The following is a 20,191-nucleotide window of genomic DNA, read 5'->3' on the forward strand; positions in this document are numbered from 1 at the left end:
ATGTTTCCGCTAGGAAATAGAGTCATAGAGTCTTAGAGATGTACAGCATGGAAACAGACCCTTCAATCCAACCTGTCCATGCCGACCAGATAGCCCAACCCAATCTGGTCCCACCTGCCAGCACCTGGCCAATATCCCTTCAGACCCTACTTATTCATGTACCTATTTCATGTACCCATCCAGATGCCTTTTAAATGTTGCAATTGTACCAACGCCCACCACTTCGTCTAGCAGCTCATTCCATAAACGTACCACCCTCTGTGTGAAAAATTGCCCCTTAAGTCTCTTTCATATCTTTCTCCTCTCATCCTAAACCTATGCTCTCTAGTTCTGGACTCACCCACCCCAGGAAAAAGACTTTGTCTATTTTTCCTATCCATGCCCCTCATGATTTTGTACACCTCTATAAGGTCACCCCTCAGCCTCTGACACTCTAGGTAAAAACAACCCTAACCTATTCAACCACTCCTGAGAGCTCAAATCCTCCAACATCCTTGTACATCTTTTCTGAACCCTTTCAAGTTTCACAACATCTTTCCGACAGGAAGGAGACTAGAACTGCACGCAATATTCCAATAGTGGCCGAACCAATGTCCTGTACAGCTGCGACATGACCATCCAACTCCTGTATTCCACTTTCAAGGAGCTATGAACCTGCAGTCCAAGGCCTCTGTTCAGCAACACTCCGGAGGACCTTACCATTAAGTATATAAGTCCTGCCTTTAAGGTTTGCTTTCCCAAAATGCAGCACCTCACATTTATCTAAATTAAACTCCATCTGCCACTTCTCAGCCCATTGGCCCATCTGATCAAGATCCCATTGTAATCTGAGATAACCTTCTTCGCTGTTCACTATACCTCCAATTTTGGTGTCATCTGCAAACTTACTAACTATACCTCTTATGCTCACATCCAAATCATTTATATAAATTATGAAGAGTAGTGGACCCAGCACCAATCCTTGTGGCACTCTCCTAGTCACAGGCCTCCAGTCTGAAAAACAACCCTCCACACTACCCTCTGTCTTCTACCTTTGAGCCAGTTCTGTATCCAAATGGCTAGTTCTCCCTGTATTCCATGAGATCTAACCTTGCTAACCAGTCTCCCATGGGGAACCTTGTCGAACGCCTTACTGAAGTCCATATAGATCATGTCCACCATTTGGCTCTCATCAATCCTCTTTGTTACTTCTTCAATAAACTCAATCAAGTTTGTGAGATACGATTTCCCAAGTACAAAGCCATATTGACTATCCCTAATCAGTCCTTGCCTTTCCAAATGCATGTATATCCTATCCCTCAGGGTTCCCTCCAACAACTTGCCCTCTGGGTCATTGCGTTTTCAACTTCCTCCCTTTTCCACATACAAAGGTGGCTTTATTCTGAATGGCATGCTTTTTTTCCAAACATAGGAACATAATTATACCGGCAATATTTTGGAAAAATAGTCTTTATTAGGTCAGAATTTGCTGTGATCTGAAACTATGAACAGCTTCCATCAAAAATGCACAAGAGATATAAGCACTTCAGGGATGGGCAGCTGCACGATTAAGTGCAAATATTCAATAAAATAAAAGGCTGACTTTGTTCCTTTGCAAAAATTGCATCTCACTGTGTGTCTCAACAGTGATATACTGTGAGTATTGTGAATTTGTTGGGTGGAATTTTCCCCTCCTTGCTGTGGTGAGATTAATGTTAGGTATCGTGATAAACAAAAAGTGTGAATGGAAAAATCACTATATGACTTTGAAAAAAGAATGCCCAATTTTAGAACCTACATAAGAACGAGGAGCAGGAAAAGGCCGTCTCGCTCTTCGAGCCCGGTCTGCCATTCAAGAAGATCATGGTTGATCTTTTCATGAATTCTGATCCACTTACCCGCACTCTCGCCATATTCCTTGATTCCTTTATTGTTAAAAAAAAACTATCTTACGTTAAAAAATATTTATTGAAGTAGCATCAACTACTTCACTAGGCAAGGAATTCCATAGATTAACAACCCTGTGGATGAAGAAGTTCCTTCTCAAATCAGTCCTAAATTTGCTCCCTATAATCTTGAGGCTATGACCTCTTGTCCTTGCTTCAGCTGCCAGTGAAACATCCTCTCTACTTGTACCATAACTATTCCCTTCATAACTTTGTATCTTTCCATAAGATCCCCCCTCAACCTTCTGAATTCGAACGAATATAGTCCCAGTTTATTCAGTTTCTCCTTATAAGCCAACCCCCTCAACTCTGGAATCAAACTTGTGAAACTTCTCTGTACCCCCTCCAGTGCCAGTACATCCTTTTTCAAGTAAAGAGACCAAAACTGTATGCTGTACTCCAGGTGTGGGCTCACCAGCATCTTGTACAGCTACAATTTAACCTCTCTGCTTTTAAACACTTTAGCAATGAAGGACAAAATTCCATTTGCCTTCCTAATTACCTGTTGTATACATGCAGACCAACTTTCTGTGATTCATGCACAAGGACACCCATGTCCCTCTGCACAGCAAGGTGCTGCAACTTTTTACCTTTCAAGTAATAATCCTTTTTACTGTTATTCCTACCAAAATGAATGGCTTCACATATACTTACATTGTATTCCATCTGACAGACCTTTGACCACTCACTCAATATATCCATGTTCCTTTGCAATGTTTTACAGTCCTTTGCACACTTTGCTCTGCCACTCATCTTAGTGTCATCTGCAAACTTTGACACCCAGCACGTGGTCACCAACTCCAAATCATCTATAGAAATTGTAAATAATTGCAGTCCCAACACCGATCCCTGAGGCACACCACTGGTTACTGATTGCCAGCCAGAATAGCATTCATTTGTCCTCACTCTTTGCTTCCTGTTAGTCAACCAATCCTCTATCCATGCTAATACTTTACCCTTAACGTCATGCATCCTTATCTTATGCAGCAGCGTCTTGTGCAGCACCTAGTTGAAGGCCTTTTGGAAATCTAGGTGCACCACATCCACCAGGTCCCCGTTGTCTACCTTGCTGGTAATGTCTTCATAGAATTCCAAACAATTAGTCAAGTATAACCTGCCCTTCATGAAACCATGCTGCATCTGTCCAATGGGACAATTTCTATTGAGATGCCTTGCTATTTTTCCTTGATAATAGACTCAAGCATCTTCCCCCCGCTACAGACATTAAGCTAACCCCATCTTTTGTCTACTTCCCTTCTTAAACAGTGGTATCACGTTTGTTATTTGCCAATCTGCTGGGACTGCCCCAGGGTAGAGCAAAGTTTGGAAAATTACTGCCAGTGCACCTGCTATTTCTCTCGCCATCTCTTTTATTACCCTGGGATGCATTCCATCATGGCCAGGAGACTTATCAATCCTTATCTCCATACTTAAATGGCAACTACCTTCTTTTCAGAATTTTCAACTCACTAAAGCTCCAATTCATCCTATTGAGATCTCACTTCTAATTGTCCTCTCCCCCAACCAAAAAACTGGATAACATAAATTCATCCTGACAGAGTGGGTATTTGGCAACTACCAGCTTGCCCAATATCTGCACTGACATCTTTTGTTTTATTCATCATGGGATGAGGGTGTCTCTCTTAAGGCCAGAATTTACTGCCTATCCCTAATTATCCAGTGGGCAATTTGAGAGTCAACCACATCACTGTAAGTCTGGAGCCACACGGAGGCCAGACCAGGTAAGGATGGCAGTTTCCTGCCCTAAAGAACATTAGTGAACCAGATAGGTTTTTTTTCCTGACAATAGTCCTCCTTAGAGTCTTAAAGCCTAGATTTGTTATTGAATTCACACACACACACAATTTGGAGTTGTCTAACGCAAGTCTGCCAGATCACTTTGCTTCTGCCAGATCACTTTGCAAACAGAGCCAGCCCCACATCTCATGCATCCACACAGGATATCTTTATACTGACATGGACATACACACGTTTCATGATTCTTAGCTTGCTTTTGAAGCCCTCGCTAACTGTAGCAATGATTTACCGGCTGCATCCTCTGTGGGTTGGCTTGTTTTTCAGAGCAGAAGGAGAGTTAAACAGCTTGTGATCATGGGGAGCACTGAACAGCCAATCTATTAGTCAGACAGGGGGTGGACATGTCACTGTATGATGCTGTAATATATTAACGTCAGAACTGCAGCATCTGTTGGCAGCTTACGCAGCAAACCCACTGCATGCGCTTCAAACAAATGTTTAAAAGTGAAAAGGGAATAGTCCTTAGTGGGGCGAAGGAGGACTACAGTCAGTCAAGTACAGCTCCTACCACAGTCAGTCAAAGGACTCGTTTGAATGCATGACATGGTATTGGCCATGTTCAGTCCTGCTGCAGGTTCAAATGCAAGCAGTTGAGGAGTTACAGGTCAGTCAGTTGGGATGCTGTCGAGGCATTAGTCCATGAGATTCTCCCAATGAGACAGAGGAAGAGATTGAGTATGATGGAGCTGGATGTAAGAGCAGTTAGTGGTCATGCATGAGCAGGAGACGTGATGAAGTGTTCTCATGAGTGAGAGGGAAGTTCAGACGGCATGAAAATGTAATAGTTTGGGAGGATGAGGTGGGTGCGAGCCCTTGAGTGGACATGATACAAGCAATAATGAGAGTTGTAGTCTATCAGACTTGGTGCAGTGCAATATAATGAATTTGGACCATTGAAGGAGAAGTGGCAGACAGAAGATGGTGGTATTTATAGAGTGTAGAATATCATTGTCCTATTTGTAGCATCATAAATAATGTCTGTTGATGCAGGACACAGCACTGATCTGTGCCACAATTTCCATCCAGGTTGAAGGGTCTGTTGGCATACCTTTTGGTTATCAGGAGAAAGAACAACCCTCCTCTCCACAAGCCCATCACTGCCTGAAAGCGGAGAGCTTACCTTTCCATTTGTGATATTTTTACCACAGCACACCATAATGTGAGGGATTGTAGCATCTGTAGTTGCGTGCAGCTTGGTTTTAAATATAGTACCTGAGGCACTTAAGCTATGTTTCATCTCATTTTTCCAGTCACTGTACTCCAAAGGTTCGATGCACAGCAGCGACTACTGGAATTAGTAGCCAATGTGCCCACACCACCAATTGGTATGCGCGGCTGCAGGGCTGCCAGGAATGTGGTATGTAAGCCCAATGGTCCCAGCAGTGGCAAGCTCATGTGCCTCACTTTCTCAAAGAAATGCACTCAATATCTTGGCATAACTAATGAAGTGAAAAGTAGGAGATGACATGGAAAGACTTGGGCCACGGTCGACTGGAAACCATAAAGCTTGCTCAGTATCACATTTCAACTGAAAATTCCGTGCAGTATTTTGGATAAAAAAATAACCACAGATATATGTAGTTAGTTATTCCAAATTGAATTTACAGAACATTGTGATAAGTGTCAGTGGCTGCTAATCAATCGCTATACACCAACAGTTAACAATTAAAAATCTGACATATCATCTTTTGCAAAATATGAATTCCTGTAGGGGATTTAAGTTGCCACATTTTCAATGTTGCAACTACATTTGTTACTTTTCCTTTTTATTTCTTGTTTTCCTATCTTTTCATCCAAACTTTCTTTCCATCTCTTCCAATAATGATGTGGACTTAGTGATAACATTCAAAAAGTCAGATTGATGGAATGGATGGACATGTGGTAGGCGAAAGTGAACCCAAAGGTGTGAAATGACTCATTTTGACAGAAAGAACCAAGTAGAGGCAATCTAGAATAAATGGTCCAAATCTAAAGGTGCAAAAGCAGAGGCGCCTTAGGTACACATGCACCAATCATTGAAGGTGACAGGGCAGATTGGAGAAGAGTATAGTGAAACATATGGGATCCTGGCTCTTTCAATAGTGCTGGAGAGTACAAAACCAAGGAAGTTATGACAAATCAATAGAAAACTTTGATTCGGCCTGAATTTGAGTATTTTTCTCATTTCTTAGCACCACACTTTAGGCATGAATGTAAATGTTAGAGAAGGTGCAGAAAAGATTCACAAGGATGGCTCCAGGGATTAGGGACTTGTGTTACATATACAGTATAGCTTAAAGAAGTTAAAGTCTAAGACAGCTTCTTGAAAATGGATGAAAGATTATTGGGGTAGGTAAGTAGGAATGTGGAGCAATCAGACCAGCTATGACCCTACTTCTGTGCTTATTTCATTTATGAGGTTTGTAAACTGAGACCATTCACTTTGGAGACTCGACAGAGGTGCTCAAAATCATGAGGGTTCTGCACAGAGTAGATATAGAGGAATTGTTCCCACCGGCAAAGGATAGAGAATCAGAAATCAGCATACGAGGAAATATAGTGAGTGCTTCGGATCTGGACCACACTGCCTCAGAGAGTGTGGTGGAGACAGAGTCAATCAAGGCTCTCAAAAGAGAATTGCACAAAATTGCAGGACAATTGGAAATAGGTGGAGAATGGAGCTTAAGTAAGTTGCTCTTGAAAAGCACTGGTACACTGATGACAGGATGAATGGCCTTGTTCTATGGTCTAATCATTCTATGATCGTATGACTTAATTTGAAACTGAATTCGATTCACTCACTTTCCCAATTCATCTAATTAAAGTACTGCAGATGCTGAGGAATTCCTGAAATAAAAACAGGAAGATGAGTCATTTAATGCAGTCAGACCTGCTGAGTTTCTCAGGCACGTTTTGTTTTCCCTTCTCAAATTTTCAGTTGTTTCTTTCCAAATCCTTTCATGTTATTGTTAGAGAGATACTTTGTCCTGTTCTCTCTGATGCATTGATTCCTTCACTCGGCAGTTATCAGGTCTCACTTCCAGCAACTTAATGGGCAAAAACATGTTTTAAGTTGAAGAGTACAGAGGTAAGTCTAGTATGAAGCCTAGGCAAGTACTTTTCACTACAATGTAGCCTAGTACCATAAGGTACTTTGCCAACCAGAGCTATTTAATTTACAGTTTATTGGGCCATTGGTATAATTTTGCTTGCCATTCAAATCACAGACATAACCTCTTTCTGAAATATCTTCCCTTTGCTCTCTGTCAGACTCCTCCATTATCTCACTGAAACAGGCCACTGCTTTCATGGTGCATGATCTTGTTCTCCAGAACTACCAATTTCTCTAGAACAGCCAATTTAAGGGTAACATTAGATTAGATTCTCTACAGTGTAGAAACAGGCCCTTCGGCCCAACTACTTCACACCGACCCTCTGAAGAGTAACCCACCCAGACCGATACATCTAACTCTGGGCAACTTCACATAACCAATTCACTTAACCTGCACATCTTTGGACTGTGGGAGGAAACCAGAGCACCCGGAGGAAACCCACACAGACACAGGGAGAATGTGCAAACTCCATACAGACAGTTGGCCGAAGCTGGAATCGAACCCGGGTCCCTGGCGCTAAGAGGCAGCAGTGCTAACCACTGAGCCACCGTGGTTGGATTGAAAGTCAACTGCTTGAGGACGAAATATTCAGATTCAGTTTGTTGCTATCCTGGCACCTTGGTGGATCTTTGATTTCCAGAAGGCTCTGTGCAGATGTCTTTCTTTAGTATTGAGGTTGGTGTTGAATGTTTGTCTCTATTTCTTTAGTTTACTCAAATTGTATCAGAGAAGGTAGTTATTCTTCTGAAAGAAGCAATGATTCTCGCTTGGTGGTATAATGAAGCAGATTCAAATGTAATCCTTCCATTTCAGATGTATGCTTTTGAATGCCATCATCATTTTACAGCTTCAAATCAAAGTAAAGTTGACTGTGATGATCTGGCACTACTTGTTGTAAATAACTGACTGCATGCATAAAGTCCACTATTAGCTCCTGGCTATTGTGGTCTCACGGATATTAGATGATCAGATTTTGAAGATTCATCTGCATGTAGAACATGATTAATTAACCTTCCTGACATGTGCAATCAGTTGTATCATCTGATATCTCAGTCACGAAGAGTTGACTGACAGCATCTAAACTGACCTTGAGTAGTATATTTTTTCTCTTCGGTTCAGTGAACATTCTTCCTCTTGTTGTGGTCAGATACATTGATCACTGGTATTTGGCTTCTTGGTCTGGTCACCTTCCTTTAAGATGCCACAGAATGTTAATAGCAATGTGAGCTTTTTCTGCCTATAAATGAGTTTGTTGGTTTACGATGATTTAACCGAGCTCCTCATAGTGTTAGTCTCTGTATTTTAAGACTACCCTCAGCACTCCTTTGATTTTGAGTGTGCAGTTTGCCCAAAACTTGTACTTACATTCTTTTAAACCAAGGGGATTTTTCTTTTCCAATAATATTGCAACACGAGCTCCAGTATTAAAATCAAAATAATTGAATTACCAGCAGAGATTTCCATAGCAGAGAATGAGATCAAGCACCAAAGAACTTCAAGATGTTTAATGTTGGTGTATAATATGGTGTTTTGATGTTTTGTATCTTTAAAACATTGACAAATTTTGGTGATCTTCATAAGGTAGTTTGGCTTTTAATTTCCATAGAGCTGTGACTGGGTTTTAGCTTCTACGGTTATCCGCATAGCTCTTTCTAATGTGTAAGAACCTCTTCTGATTATAACATATCTGCGAGAAATGTATCAGATTTTTAAATGATAATTGTGTATCAAATCAGCTCTGGTATAAATTGCCACAATCACAAAATTCTGACAATATGCAAAGGGCATTGATAAAGTTATTGGCAGATTCTCCTGGAAACTGTGTTCTTCTATTACATTTTACTCAATCTTAAATGATGAGTACTTGATGTACAATAAATGTCAAATGCTCTAACAATATTATAAAATGGGTTTCTTTTCTAACATACTATCATTTTAAAACATGATTAGCCATCAGTCCTACAAAGTAAAGAAATATGGTCACCTCTGAGCTTAAAGGGTGACATGGTGGCTCAGTGGTTAGCACTGCTGCCACACAGCGCCAGGGACCCAGGTTCAATTCTAGCCTCAGGCGACTGTCTGTGTGGAGTTTGCACATTCTCCCCGTATCTGCGTGGGTTTCCTCCAACAATCCAAACGATGTGCAGGTCAGGTGAATTGGCCATGCTAAACTGCCCATATTAGGTTCATTAGTTAGGGGGGTGGGTTACTCTTCAAAGGGTCAGTGTGGACTTGTTGGGCCAAAGGGCCTGTTTCCGTACTGTAGAAAACAAAATATTTATTCATTTAAGATGCGTCTGGACAGATGCATGAGAAGGAGGAAAGCAGAGGGATACAGATGCTTAGGAATTGGGCGGCAGATTTAGATAGTAGATTTGGATCGGCTCAGGCTTGAAGGGCCGATGGGCCTGTTACTGGGCTGTAAATTTTCTTTGTTCTTTGTTCTGTGATCATGGCTCGACTCTTATCACATTAATTGCCTCTTTCAGTTTTATTCACTGTCTGAATGCTTTGTGCTTTTAAATCTGCTTTGAGGTACAATATCTTTTACCATTGCCATTATATTTAACTGTGTCTATTTAAGTTTTTTTTATTTAAAAGCTACTTAGAGTTTTACTTTCTTTTGGAGATAAATATGATTTCATTGATCAGTGTTTAACTAGTACAAACGAATGAGAGTATTGATGGAAGGGTACTGTTGGGGAATCAGGAGAGGAAAAAACGGAGGGCTTGGAGGCCTTGGTCATGGCGGATGGAGGTGTAGAGGGACTGCATATCCATGGTGAAGATGAGGCATTGGGGGCCGGGGAAACGGAAGTCTTGGAGGAGGTGGAGGGCGTGGGTGGTGTCTCGAACGTATGTGGGGAGTTCCTGGACTAGGGGGGATAGGACAGTGTCGAGGTAGGTAGAGATGAGTTCAGTGGCGCAGGAGCATGCTGAGACAATGGGTCGGCCAAGGTGGTCAGGCTCGTGGAACTTGGGAAGGAGGTAGAACCGGGCAGTGTGGGGTTCCCAGACAATGAGGTTGGAAGCTGTGGGTGGGAGATCTCCTGAGGTGCTGAGGTTCTGTATGGTCTGGGAGATGATGGTTTGGTGATGGGGGGTGGGGTCATGGTCGAGGGGGTGGTAGGAAGTGGTGACCTCGAGTTAGCATTTGGCTTCAGCGGTGTAGAGGTCAGTACACCAGACTACCACTGCACCCCCTTTATCCGCTGGCTTAATGGTGAGGTTGGGATTAGAGCAGAGGGATTGGAGGGCTGCACGTTGTGAGGGTGAGAGTTGGAGTGGGGGAGGGGGGTAGACAGGTTGAGGCGGTTAATGTCCCAGCGGCAGTTGGAAATGAAGAGGTCGAGGGCAAGTAATAGGCCAGCGTGAGGTGTCCAGGTGAGTGCAGTGTGTTGGAGGTGGGCGAAGGGGTCCTCGGAAGGTGGGCGGGAGTCCTGATTGTGAAAGTAAGCTCGGAGGTGGAGGCGGTGGAAGAAGTGTTCGATGTCACGGCGTGTATTAAATTCATTGATGCGTGGACGGAGGGGGATGAAGCTGAGTCCTTTGCTGAGGACTGATCATTGGTCCTCAGTGAGGGGAAGGTCTGGAGGGATGGTAAAAACTCGGCAGGGCTGGGAGCTAGGATCTGGTGTTAGTGTGGAGCTGGGAGTGGGGGCGGAGCCAGTAACTGGAGTGGGTGTGATGGCCGGGTTAATGGGGGTGGAGTCATGAGCAGGGGTGGTGTTCCCCTCAGGGTTCTGGGGGCCGGGAAATGGTGACAGTGGGATCTGTGGGATGCATGCCAGCAGAATGCAGGTGAGTGGCGTTGGTGGGGGCGGAAGTGGTGGCAGACATGGCAGTAGGGGTGGCGGAAGTCACTGAGCGTGTGACATCAATGATGATGTGAGGGGCGGAAGTGATGTCACGTGTGATGCATGAGGAATTGTGAGGGGTAGAAGTGGTTGTGGGAGTGGCCATGATGGGGGCGGAAGTGACGTCATCAATCAGCGTGGGGGTGGCAGCTGCACCTGCCGCATGGCTAATGGCGTCTGAAAAGTTCCAGAGGCCAGGGGAATCTTCTGGAATGTTTGAGGAGTGCTGGTTATGGAGGTGGGTGGATAAAAGTTTGTTGTACTTACAGTTTTTGATGTTTGAGATGGAGTTGAAATACTGTTTGTTGAGAGTATGAATCCTCCTGGGGATGTAGTACAGAGTGGTCCTTTGCAATTCTGAGAGAGTGTGGCCCTCAGCTAAGGCAGGGCTGACTGTAGAGAGGTTAGGTGCCGGCGCATTGCTGCAAGCGTGGAGCAGAGGATCTTGAAGGAGAACTGTTGCTGGTGTTTTTGAATCTGTTGTCTGTACTGTTTGTCCTGTTCGGGTCTGAACTCTGCTGGTTTAAAGGTGGTCTGGAGTCCGTGTGGGATGAGTTGGTTACAGAGGCAGGCACTGAGGAAGCAAATGTGGCTGTGGTAGCGAGTTTGTTTCAGGACATGGTTGAAGAGCTTCAGGGCAGAGGAAATGACCTGGGAGTTGCAGTGGGAGAGGGACTCCCTGAGATTCTTGTAGAGAGAGGAGGAAAACTTCTTCAAGGCAGGCATCCTTTCAAGAGAATTCACAGTAGGGTTAAAATCAACGAGGTAAAAACAATGACTGCAGATGCTGGAAACTAGATTCTGGATTAGTGGTGCTGGAAGAGCACAGCAGTTCAGGCAGCATCCCAGGAGCAGTAAAATCGACATTTCGGGCAAAAGCCCTTCATCAGGAATACAGGCAGAGAGCCTGAAGCGTGGAGAAATAAGCTAGAGGAGGGTGGGGGTGGGGAGAAAGTAGCATAGAATACAATAGGTGAATGGAGCCAGCCATGTATACCATGACAGCATCTCACAGGGAAGCTGTGGATAAAATTCATGACCTTTACCACATTGAAGGACAGCAGTTGTAGGTGCTATGGAGCATCAGGCTTCCAAGTATTATATCACAACTCCTTGGTTGTCACTGGCTCACAGGTCTGAATTTCCTGACCTAACAGCACTAAGGGATCAGTCTCCTTGATTTTTGAAGCATAATTAGGGATAAGCAATGTTTGCCTTGCCAATGATGTTAACATTCAGCAAGTAATAAATAGAAAAAAAATGCGACCTACTGATTATGCCATGAATGTCAAACTCATAAGGTATCAATGTTGTACCAAACGAAGAGAATACTTTAGTTTGGAACTGAAGCATTGACAATGTGGGATTTGAAATTCTCAAATTCAATGATATATGTCTGAGATCCCCACCACCACTATCACCTACCCACACCCTCAATTGCCTGCATATAAGTTTGATGTTCTGAATTCTTCAACAATGTAAGGACATTTTGTAATGTTGCATTTCCTAGCTCCTCCTAACCTTATGTGCTCATCTGGCACCCTGTTTCTCTGGTGATGCCTGGATGTTGTCACCGTGCAAGTGCCTGAATGAGGGAAAAGTGATTCTAGATCCTCCACTGATCGGGTTGAGAGGGAGAAGAACTCTTCTTAAGTCTGAAAAGCATGAGTTTTTTTATGGCATAGTTTCTTGACAGATACAAATATATTAGAAGAAAGAAATTAGGATATTTGACAAACATGTCCTCCCCACTTCCTTCCTTGCATCTCTAAAGTTTTTAATAAGGGGGTACTATGTGGAAGGTTGCAAGAGAGTAGATCTTTGGGATATGATACTTGTCACCAATCTATTGCAGCAAGTATGGATAGTCTTGATCTAGACAGAACTGCCCTTGTAGAGCAGTGGGCATTCCTACCTTTGGGCCTGGATTCAATATCCACTTGCTCCACAGGTGTTAAATACCATCGCTGAACAGGTTGATATAAAAATATAGACACAAGAAGCATGCTGTAATCAAAAGATGCTATATAATCCAGGCCTCTCAATATAACTGTAATAGGAGCCCTGGCAGATGAATGCAACAAGAAATTACATTCCACATGAAGATTTTCAGATAGTAATTGTATGACCGGATGTCATTAAAGGACACTATAGATTACGAAAATGATCTTAAATTTTTCAAGTATTTTAAGATGTTTTGCTGAAGCCCAGTTCTTTAAGTTTCTGGTTGAAGTCCTGCAGCAATAAGCTGGTCTAAGCAATTGATGGAACACATTCATTTCTAAGGTGCAAAATAGGCATCTAAATATTTATTGAGGACAGTTAGGTGCCAACAGTCCTTTTTGACAAGACAGATGACATCATCATGAAGGCAGATGAAGTGCCGATATTTGAATAAATAAACAAGAGGTCTCTATTTCACTTTTCAATTGTAAATGTGGGATGCCCAGAATACTGTCAGCAATAGAGTAATTTTGTGACCTAATCAGCAGCCATTAAAGGAAATGTCACCAAATGTTGAAGTGCTATTGTGCACTCCTCTGCGTTCAGCTCTAGCACAATACTACAGCACTGCACCACCACCATTTGACGGTCCCCACAACACCTTTCCCTCCCATTCAATTACTTCTGTCAATCTTTGCTCCCTGAAGCTTCACAATCCTTTATGGTCTCCTCTTAGCCATTCAACCACTCTGCATCTCTTCCGGGACTCATTCAAAAGGCACTGAGAAATTATAGTTCTCTTCTCTGATGAGCTCCCATGCTACACCCAGCAGATTCACAGTTTGTCAACCTCTTCTACATAAGGCTCAATAATTGGTAGGCCAGTTCCAGCTCTCAGTTCATTTCTAATCCACTGCCTGTATCCATCCCTTAAACATCTGTATTCTCATTGCGATGACCTCCAAAAGCTATGTTGGGTTAGTGTGATTCCTGATAAAGGGCTTATGCTAGAAACATTGATTCTCCTGCTCCTCAGGTGCTGCCTGACCAGCACCGCACTCTCAATTCTGATCTCCAGCATCTGCAGTCCTCAACCTTTTTTCATTAGTGTGATAATGCCAGGTAGGTAGAAACTCTTAGTAGGATTAAGCTACCAAGGAAAGGTTGTGGTCATCACAGAATTCCTACAGTATGGAAGCAAGCCATTCAGCCCATCGAGTCCACACTGCCCCTCTGACAAGCATCCCACCACTCCCAACCTCCACCTTATTCCTGTGACCCTGCGTTTCCGATGGCTAACCCACATAGCTAAGCACTGTGCGCTATTTAACATGGCCAACCCACCTAATCTGCACACCTTTGGACTGTGAGAGGAAACCAGAGCACCAGGAGGAAACCCACGCAGACATTGTGCAAACTCCACACAGACAGTCCCTGGTACTGTGAGGCAGCAGTACTAAACTACTGAAGCACCGTAGTCACATGAAGATGCAATCATAACAATATACCACAGTCAAGCGACACCTTGAGGTTCTAATGGTTCTTTATAATGTTTTGATCATACTGATTTACATAAGATTTTAGTGCAATGTTATTTTGTTTGAACTGCAAAATCCAAATGGCTTCCAACTGTTGACTGTCTTCAGTGTCTGTACATACTGTGGTATGCAGGTCTAACCCAGTCACTTCCATATGAAGATTGAACAACATATTTTGAATTTCTTAGAAGCTCTGGCTTATAGAAATCTTTACTTCCAGTGGCATAATTTTTCTCTTGATAAGAAGAATTATCATCTATTATCAGACAAGCCAAACAGAGAACAGCCAGGGAATTCCTAGAGGCATGGCACTCATCTACAGATTCAATCAACAAACACATCGACCTGGACCCAATATACCGGCCACTGCAGCAGACAGCTGGAACTGACAACCGGAAGCGGCAGATACAAATCACTATAAATGCCGGAGGAATCATCACAGAAGCACTTCACAGGAGGGTCCCAAGCACTGAGGATGTCACCTAGACAGGGGACGAAACGTCTGCAACACAAATTCCCAGGTCGCCGAACAGAACCACTACAATAAGAAACATTGACCGCATTTGTGGAATTAAAATTACACAGACATCAAACGAATCCTTGTAAAAATGGATTTATTTTAATTACATTTTTCTTTTGCACTGTCTAATATGTAAAATTTCACCTTTTGAAAGTAGAGAAGTAATTCATGAATTTTGTTGTTATATTGGGCGAAGAGTAAAAATGTTTAAGACAACCTCTTAACATGGTAACTGTCACTGAACCTTTCAGTGCTATGTCATAAGCATTGCTAGGGATTGGACAATGATGTCAGTGCACATATAAAAACAAGTTACTGAGCAAATGCAGTGCATATTCAAAATCAAGATAAGCAGTGGGAAATGGCAAATAAAGTGCTTCTTTTTGGTCTAATTAACTCAGCCCAAAAATACCTGACTGGAGAGATGTTCAACTACAAAGTGAATGCAACAGGTTCCTCAATGACAAAGAGCCAAATATGGACCATCGAGTTTGCCAAGCAAGACTCTCCCCTGGTCCATATCAAGAGTTTTTTTAACAGGTACATTGCTGCAGACAAAGATGGCAGGATCACCTGCGATCAGGAGGTTCCCACTCCAAATTGTGACTTCCTCATGATGCTTCATCCGGACGGAAGAGTCTCCTTCCAATCAGAGCGCTCCAAACGGTATTTAGGAGGAAACCAGGACAACATCACTTGCTTTGCCCAGGCTATTTCAGACAGTGAGAAGTGGGTGCCCCACCTGGTCATCCACCCTAGCGTCAACATGTTCAACCCTGGCAGAAAACGTTACCTTCGACTGAATGAGCAAAATGGTAAAATGTCCTGTGACAAGAACCAGCCCTGGGGTGCTGACTGTGTAATGACACTTTATTTTGACATCAAAGAGAAAAAGTACGCCATAAGGACAGCAACTGGTAGCTTTATTGCTTGCAATGGGAAGACTGAGCCTGAAATAACAAATAAGACATTATATCGCCTAGAGATCCAGAATGGGATGATTAGTCTTAAGGATATGCATGGTAAATTCCTATCTGTGAAGGACTGCAATTTAAAAACAATTAAAACTTTGTATCCTAGTACGGATGAACTTTTTACCATAGACCCTTCCCCTGGGCAGATCAGTGTTATGTCCTTGGCTAATGAGAGGTACATCTCCTGTAAACCTGGCCCAGCCGTCTACTCAAATGTTAGTGACATAAAGGATGCTGGAAACTTCCAAATTATGATGGATTCCACAACCAAGAAAGTCTGCTTCCAAAATATTTCAAAACACTACCTTGCAGTAGGTGCTAAAGGCTTCATTGAAGTCTCTAAGCAACTAGACTTTCACTGTTGGTTTCAAATCATATATAACTGTGAAAAGGCAGCTTTAAAGGCATCAGATGGAAGATATGTGACTGTGAATGCAGGTGGCCAGCTCCTAGTGGGGCCAATTTCAAGTGGGAGACAGGAAGAATTTGTCTTAAAACTTACAAACCGATCTCAGCTAATACTCCAGAGTGAATTTGGTTTTGTTGGCATTTTGCCAGGGAAGCAGAGTTTGGTTTGCAACAGGCCAATGTTTGAAGCAAGCAAAATAACTTCAACTGCTGATGGCTTCTATCAGTTCAAAGTAGCGTCACTTGACAAGTACTGGGAGTTAAACAAAGAAGATGCCATCACTGCCACAGGAGAGGAGCCTGTTAATTTTACTATTGAATTAATCACTTCAGACCAAATGATCATAAGAGGACCCAATGGGAAATATGTTTTAGCAGAATCTGATGGAAGCTTCAGGGCTGCTGGAGAAGATGCCAAGTCAGCTTCATTGTTTCGATACTAAAAGACTTTAGCAGATCCAATTTTTGAGTATACATAGAAAAGTAACTCCAATTCAGGTTCAGTCAGGGTGCATGAAAGGAACGAATACCATTTAGTTCAAAAATATTAAACTATATTCCTGCTATGAAAAGTGAGTTTCACAATATTTAATATTTAGGAAATAATATCTTACTAATTGATAGCAAGATTGATGCAGTAATGCGTAGTTTGCACCAATTAATAATGGACAACAAGTTATTGCTTCCTTACATTTTGCACTGAAGGAATTCCTTATCTCAAGTCGGGCCCAGTGGGGCAGAGATCAGGCAACCACCTTCATCAATAAGAGATAAAAAATGACATACAAATTGATGAGATGGTTAACAAAGAAGAGATTTGAGTTACTTGGGTTTACAACTAGAAGAATATAACATAAAAGTAAAGAGGTCATCTGGGATAAACTCCCTGGTTTGACCTCAGTTGGAGCTTTTTGTGTGATGAAACAAAGGGATCGGTGAAAGTGTGTCTGCTTTAACGTAAGATGTGTCAGAAATAAGAGTGATGAACTTAGGTGCATGGATCAGTACTTGGGACTATGATGTTGTGGCCATAATGGAGATGTGGGTTTCACAGGGGCAGGAATGGTTGCTAGATTAGATGTTCCAGGGTTTAAAACAATTGAAAAGAACAGGGAGGCAGGGAAAAGAGGAAGGGGGTGCAGCATTGCTAATCAGAGAATGCATCACAGCTACAGAAATGAAGATTTGTCTATGGAGTCAGTATGGGTGGAAATTAGGAACAGCAAGGGAGCAGCCACCTCACTGGGGGTTTTCTACAGACCCGCTAATAGCAATAGGGAGATTGAAGAACTCATAGGCTGGCAGAGTTTGGAAAAAAGCAGATGCAGCAGGGTTGTTGTTATGGGTGACTTCAACTTTCCCAATATTAACTGGAACCTCCTGAGCGCAAATGGTTTGGATAGAGCTGTTTTTGTCAAGTGTGTTCAGGATGGTTTCCTTCATCAGTATGTGGACAGGCCAATGAGGAGAGAGGCCATTTTCGATTTGGTACTCAGCGATGAGCCAGGACAGATGTCAGATCTCATGATGGGAGAACATTTTGGTGACAGTGACCACACCTGCCTCACACTTACCATGTAGAGGGAAAGAAGCAGTTACCATGGCAAGATATTTAATTGGGGAAAAGGAAATTATGACACAATCAGACAGGAGTTGGGAAGTACAGATTGGGAGCAATTGTTCCACAGAAAAGGCACAACAGACATGTGGAAACTGTTTTAAGGAACAGTTGTTGAGAACGATGCATAAATGTGTTCCTCTGAGACAGGCAAGGAGGGGTAAAATTAAGGAGCCTTGGATGACGAGAACAGAGGAGCTTCTCATCAAAAGGATGAAAGCAGCTTACGTAAAGTGAAGGAAGCAAGGATCTAGCACAGCTTGAGAAGATTATAGGCTTACTAGAAAGGAGCTCAAAAATGGACTGAGGAGAGCCAGGAGGAGGCATGAAAAAGGCTTGAGGGAAGGATTAGGGAGAACCCAAAGGCATTTTACGCATAGGTGAGGAATAAGAGAATGATGAGGGAAGAAGGTAAGACCAATCAGGGATAGCGCAGCGAACTTGAGTGTGAAGTCTGAGCAGACAGGAGAAGTTCTAAATGAGTTTCTTGCTTTGGTTTTCCCGAAGGAAAGGGACCTTGTTGTGAATGAGAACTTTGAGGAGCCGGGAAACAGGCTTGAACAGATCAAGATTGAGGAAGTTAATGTGCTAGAAAATTTGGCAAACATTAAGATTGATAAGTCCCCAGGGCCAGACCAGATTTATTCTAGGTTGCTCTGGGAAGCAGGAAAGGAGGTTGCTAAGCCTTTGGTGGACCTATTTGCTGCTGACAGTATCGAGGGCTATTTCAGGCTGCAGCATGACATTGACAGGATGCAGAGCTGGGCTGAGAAATGGCAACTGAGGTTCAATCTGGATAAATGCGAAGTAATGCATATTGGAAAGTTGACCTTGAAGTCTGAATATAGGATTAAAGACAGGATTCTTGGCAATGTGGAGAAACAGCGGGATCTTGGTGTTCAAGTGCATAGATGCCTCAAAGTGGCTACCCAAGTGGATAGGGTTGAAAAGAAAGCATATGGTGTTTTAGTTTTCATTAACAGGGGGATCGAGTTTAAGAACCGTAAGGTTTTTCTGCAGATATACAAGTCCCTGGTGAGACCACATTTGGAATATTGTGTCCAGTTCTGGTCGCCCTATTATAGGAAAGATGCGGAGGCTTTGGAGAGGGTGCAAAGAAGGTTTATCAGGATGCTGCCTGGACTGGAGGACATGTCTTACGAAGAGAGCTTGACTAAGCTTGGACTTTTCTCTCTGGAGAGAAGGAGGAAGAGTGGTGACACGAGGTGTACAAGGTGATGAGAGGCATGGATAGAGTCAATAGCCAGAGACTTTTCCCCAGGGCAGGAATGACTGCTACAAGGGGTCATAATTATAAGGTGCTAGTAGGAAGGTACAGAGGAGACATCAGAGATCGGTTCTTTACACAGAGAGTTGTGAAAGCATGGAATGCATTGCCAGTGGTGGTGGTGGAAGCAGAGTCATTAGGGACAATTAAGTGACTGGTGGACATGCACATGGATTTATCCTTGGTACAACATTGTGGGCCGAAGGGCCTGTTCTGTGCTGCACTTTTCTATGTTCTATGGACTAATTATGGGCACACATTTCAGAAAAGATGTTTACAGCTTAGAAAGGGTATTAAGGAGGTTTATTAATGTGTTGTTGAGAATGAGGGACATAGTTATGACAAGATTTTGGAAAATTAAGCACTGTCTTCCTTGGATCAGAGAAGAATAAGGGATGAATTAAAAGGTTTTCAAGATGATGAGAGGTTTTTATAAAGTAAAATGTAACACACACACACACACACACAGTACACACAGTGTACACACAGTACACACACACACACACACACAGTACCTACTAGCCATCAATTTAAACCATTGGCTAAAGATCAAGAGGAGAGATGGGGAGAACCTTTCTTGCTAACTCAAGAGCAACCAAGTTCTGGAAAGTCAATCTGATAAGCAGGTGGAAGCTAATTCCTAAATTATTTAAAAAGCAGTTGGATAGGTACTTGAATACGAGGAACTTGCAAAATTACAAACAAAAAGTAATGATGGCGGGGGGGGGCGGGGGGGTCGGGGGTGGAAATAAATCAGTTGAAACTTTCAAGTCCTAGTAAAGGCAGGACAAGGCAAATAGTGAACCTTTGTTTCGTAAGTTAAATAATTTAATGAACAAGTAACGAGTACATGACAGAATAAATTATAGATCGATTCTAGATTGACTGGAGTAATTTGTTAAATGCACACTTTGAATTTTCTGATTTTATTATTGTGTATAAAAATCTGGATTAAATACTGAAGGACACACTTACAAAGTTATAGAAGCTCTGGGTTCCAAAGCCACATGAAGAATTTTATTTGCGCACATTTCAGCTGTGATCTTGATTAAATCTGACTAGCCTGTCTGCACTCAATTTCTCCTCCAGCTAAATGGGCAAGTGGACCAAAGTATTTGATCCCTTCACCAGCTGAGATGAATGGTAGTGCAAATACATTTAGTTTTGATTCTTGAACATAGAAGTATTGGACTGTTAAAGGATTTCAGT

The 20,191-nt window shown here is 42.6% G+C and overlaps 1 protein-coding gene and 1 pseudogene across 3 annotated transcripts in view; one reads left to right on the top strand and one right to left on the bottom strand.

Moving 5' to 3' along the window:
• Positions 1-20,191, bottom strand: part of LOC140483862 (dual specificity tyrosine-phosphorylation-regulated kinase 2-like) — a 128,262-nt gene that overhangs the window by 20,376 nt on the left and 87,695 nt on the right. The gene's annotated exons all lie outside the window — the stretch shown is intronic.
• LOC140483485 (fascin pseudogene) lies at positions 15,056-16,519 on the top strand (annotated as a pseudogene).

This window comes from Chiloscyllium punctatum, chromosome 12, assembly GCF_047496795.1.
Source record: "Chiloscyllium punctatum isolate Juve2018m chromosome 12, sChiPun1.3, whole genome shotgun sequence".
Lineage (NCBI taxonomy): Eukaryota > Metazoa > Chordata > Chondrichthyes > Orectolobiformes > Hemiscylliidae > Chiloscyllium > Chiloscyllium punctatum.